General features: G+C 38.0%; 1 pseudogene; it reads left to right on the top strand.

Moving 5' to 3' along the window:
• The first annotated feature begins 3592 nt into the window (after positions 1–3592).
• Positions 3593–4507, top strand: LOC114032147 (annotated as a pseudogene).
• The last annotated feature ends 427 nt before the right edge of the window (positions 4508–4934 follow it).

Here is a 4934-nt window from a genome sequence, read left to right as displayed (position 1 = left end):
GAACTATACAATCTCCCTGGTAATAAATGTTGTAACCTGTGGTATATGAATGTAATGGAATATTATTGTGCTATAAGAAATGATGAGCAGGTAGACTTCAGAAAAACCTGGAAAGACTTATATGATCTGATGCCGAGTAAAGTGAGCAGAAACAGGAGAACATTATATACAGTAACAGCCACGTTGTGCAATGACTAACTTTGTTAGACTTATCTTTTCTTAGTAATGCAAAGATCTAAGACAACTCCAAAAGACTTGATGGAAAATGCTGTCCACATCCAGAGAAAGAACTGTGGAGTCTGAATGCAGATCAAAGTGTATTATTTGCTTTCTCTTTCTTTGTTTCTTCTTTCTCATGGTTTCTCCCATTGGTATTAATTCTTCTTCACAACATGACTAAAGTGAAAATAAGTTTAATATGAATCTATATGTTGAACCTACATCAATTTACACACCATCTTGGGTTGGGGGAGGGGAGAGATGGGGAAGAAATTTGGAACTAGAAATCTTATGGAAGTGAATATTGAAAAGTAAAAATAAATAAAAATGTATAAAAATGGGAAAAAATAAAATAAATATTGTAACCTATTTGCAAAACAGAAGTGTATATTTGAGATTGGAAGTATTGGCAAGCCCTGGAGTTTATCAAGTAGGGGAGTGATGAAACTTTTTGGCAGTTGTGTGAAGAATAGAGGAGAGATATGAGTCAGGGACATCAATTAAGAGGTTATTGTAAGAATCTAGGAATGACAGGTGATGAGAATCTGAAATAGGGTTGTGGTTGAGTGAGTGAAGAGCAGGGAAAAGATGAGAGAAATGTTCTGGAAATTGTTGTTGTCCTTCATTTTCAAAGAGGACCAAAATGACATCAGCATGTTAGAATCAAGTTACAGTATGTCTGATTGTGGCTGATCAGACCAATAGAGCTCAGAATGCTCTACCACAGATTGGCCCAAATAGTCCATATAAGCATTTGGGGTGGATTCTCTAAATTTGCACATCTCACTTTTTTTTGAGCTACTTCAATTCTGCTTTGCTTATAGAGCACAGCACCTTCTCTAGTGAGGGCATGCCATGTTGGGCAGATGCTGGGCCTCAGGGCTGCAGGTTCTCCACCTCTAAGATATTAGGGCAGTTTCCCTTTATAATTTCTTAAAATTTTACATCTAGATTCCTTTTATTTAAAGCATGGCTTTCAGTAGTCCAATAATTCTTAAACTATCTCTCCTTCATGTATTTTCCAGGTCAGTTCTGTTTCCAGTGAGATCTTTCATATTTTCTTCTTTTTTCATTCTTTTTACTTTGTTTTATTGTTTCTTGATGTCTCATGGAGTCATTAGTTTCTACTAGAATTCTAATTTTTAAGGAGTTATTTCTTTAGTAAGCTTTTGTACCTCTTTTTTCCATTTAGTCAATTGTGCATTTTAAGTTCTTTTCTTCAGTGAATTTTTGTCCCTCTATTTCCATTAGGCCAATTTTGTTTTTGAAGATGCTATTTTCATCAGCGTTTTCTGTGCCTTTTTTTACCAAGTTGTTAATTATCTTTTCATTTTTTTTGCATCACTCTCATTTTTTCCCCAATTTTTCCTCTACCACTCATCTCTTTCTTTACTTCTTCCAGGAATTCTTGATGGGCATGGGTTCAATTTGCATTTTTCTTTGAAGTTTTGGTTTCGGGGGTTTTCAAGGTGTTTTCTTCTGAGTTTGTCTTGGTCTTCCCTGCCACTGAAATAACATTTTATGATTGACTTTTTTATTGTTTGCTCTTTTTTTTCCAGCCTCTTTCTTGACTTTGAACTTTATCTTAAATACAATTGGTCTCTATTCACCAGGAATTAGGGGAGACTTTCCCAAGCTTCAGGCTTCTTATGATGCTGTTTTCAGAGCTAATTCTGGGGGTCTGCAAGTTCTCAGTGCTTCCAGGGTGGCTTGGTCTGGGGAGAACAATGGTCAATGCTCTCTGGGTCTGTGCTTTTGCCTTTATTTAGAAGTGTCCTTGCTGCCCTGCAGCTGCAAGAGCTAGCTTGGCCCTGAAACTGCGACCAAGGCCCCTGTTATCCTATAGCAATAAGTATTACTACTCCTTTCTGCCTTGGACCTGAGGTCAGGGCCCCCATTCCCTTGTGACCTCCATCCTGGAACTGCAACTCAGAACTGCCTATGGGCAATAGAGTCACAAATCAGAGCCAGCTGTACCCAGTGCCAGCAAAAGGTCCTTGGTAATCACTTTCTGACTAGTTGTTCAACTCCTTTACTATGTCTGGGCTGAGAGCTCCTAAAGCTTTTGTTGCTGTTGTTGCTGCTGCTGCTGCTGCTGCTGCTCCTGCCTCCAGGTCCCACTGCTGGTACTCCTGCCATGTTTCAGGCCAGCTCTCACCCCTGCATCCCCATGTCATAGACCTCTCCTGCTAACCTCCTGAATTGTCTTACTCTGGAAAAATGTCTCTCTCTGGCTTTTCACTGACTCTGCCACTTTAGAATTCAATTTGAGGGGTTGTTTTAAAGTTCTTTGGAAGGGAATGTTGTGAGAGTTCAGCTGGGTTATTGCTCATTCTCCATACTCTTGACTCTGCCTCCAAAAGTCACATAACTTCTCTGATCCAAGTTAAGTTGTCTTTAAAAATGGTAATAATGCTACTTGAACTACTTTTAGCTCAGAGATCCAAAGGATAGAGCCCTTGATGAGCAGTTCAGAAGAGCAGGGTTCAAATGTGACCTCAGACACATTTTCTGTGTGTTACTCCAACCAAGTCACTTATGCTGTCTTACTCAATTTCTGTACCTTAAAATGTGGGTAAGAATAGTAACTACTTCCCAAGATTGTTGTAAAGACAAAATGAAATATGTATAGAGTGCTTTAAAAGCCTTAAAACACTACTATTATGGAGGCTATAAGGTGGCACAGTTTACAAAATGCCAGACTAGGAGTCAGGAAGACTTGAGCTCAAAGTCAAACCCAGGAAATTATTATCTGTTATCCTTAGCAAGTCGTCTCTTAAGCTCTGTCTACCTAAGTTTCTGCATTTTTTAAAATGGGTGTAATAATACCACCTACCTCCCAGGGTTGTTGTTAGGATAAAATAATATAGTATTTATGAAGCATTTTGCAAACCTCAAAGAGTTATTTAAATGTCAGCTATTATTAACTACCATAATTTTAATTATTACTTCCTTCACCACCTTACCATCTTCAGGCTGAGAGCTCCCATGATGAATGAGAGTTATAATCTTTTAAAACCTACATTTGGCCGTGTGACCCTGGGTAAATCACTTAATCCCAATGCCTATGCCCCCCCCCAAAAAATAAGCCTACATTTGTAGAGATACTGTTTTATTATAATCTTTTTCAATGTGAGGATTTTATTCAGAGACTCATATACTCCATGAGAATTTGAAGAAAACAAAGATAAAAGTCTAATCTCCCCATTTAACAAATGAAAAAACTAAGGCTGACAGAGAGTCTGATTTGCCAAGTTCACACATTGGGAAATTCAGAACTAGAGCTCAGGTGTCCTTACATTCAACACAATAACTATTCTCCTCATCCATTGACATCTATTACTTTTTTCTATGCAGACATTCAAGTGAACCTATGGCCAACCCCACCACGATCACAGGATTCCTGCTCATGAGCTTTCCAATACCTGGGAGCTACAGGTTTTACATATCATGCTCTTCTTACTGGTCTACTTGGTGGCATTGATGGGAAACATATTCATCTTCATTCTCATCTTTCTGGATGTGCACCTTCACACCCCCATGTACTTCTTCCTGAAGAACTTGTCCTTTTTAGATCTTTGTTTCATTACTGTTACTGTCCCCAAATCTATAGCAAATTCTCTCAGCCATAGTTACTGTATTTCTTACTTAGGGTGTGCAACACAGGTCTTTTTAGTGATTTTATTTGCAGCATCAGAGGTTTTTATCCTCACAGCTATGTCCTATGACCACTATGTGGCCATCTGCCAGCCCTTGCACTATGAAATGATAATTAAAGATGAGGCTTGCATGAAGATGGCAGCTGCTTCCTGACTTACTGCAGGTATGATTGGTCTAATGTATGCAGTTAGCACATTCTCCTTGCTTTTCTGTGGCTCCAAAGAGATCCACCAATTCTTCTGTGATGTCAATTCCTTACTCAGGATTGCCTGCTCTAAGACATACATTGCAGTTGATGTGACTATAGCTATTGGGATTGTTTTAGTGATTCTCTGCTGTATCTTTATAGCTATCTCTTACAGCCAAATCTTCTCAGCTGTGGTAAAGATTCCAACCACAGAGGGTCCAGTCAAAAGCTTTCTCCACTTGTGTGCCCCATCTCATCATTCTTACAGTCTTTGTGACAACTGGAGCCATGACTTATCTAAAACCACCTTTGGACTCTGATACAATTCTAGATCTATTGTTGTCTGTGTTGTATACTATGGTGCCACCAACCCTGAACCCTGTTATTTACAGCCTGAGAAACAAGGACATGAAGACTTTCATGAAGAAGCTCATATCCTAGAAGCACTGTTCAGAGGGATTAATTGCAAAGGTTTTTCAATGATCATATACTTACACATGCACACAGATATACACATCCATTAATCTATCTATCTATCTATCTATCTATCTATCTAACTATGATATTATATCATATCATCATATAATCTTCCTTAGGTAGATTATCATATATTTTATATACATATATATGTGTGTATATATATATAGATAGATACATACATATATACATGTGTGTGTGCATATATACCTTACCATTTCCCCCAACACATTGTCACCTGTTAACTCCACTCTTTCACTTATTTTCTTTTTTAATTTTTGTAAAATATACTTTATTATAACATTCTTTTTTAATTTTGAGTTGCAAATTTTCTCCCTTCTTCTAACCCCTCTCCCATCCCTTGAGAAGGCAAGCAATATGATATTAATCA

This window comes from Vombatus ursinus, unplaced genomic scaffold (assembly GCF_900497805.2).
Source record: "Vombatus ursinus unplaced genomic scaffold, bare-nosed wombat genome assembly UNPS02015402.1, whole genome shotgun sequence".
NCBI lineage: Eukaryota > Metazoa > Chordata > Mammalia > Diprotodontia > Vombatidae > Vombatus > Vombatus ursinus.
The sequence above is the reverse complement of the archived record's forward strand: the minus strand, read 5'-3'. Positions and strand labels throughout refer to the sequence as shown.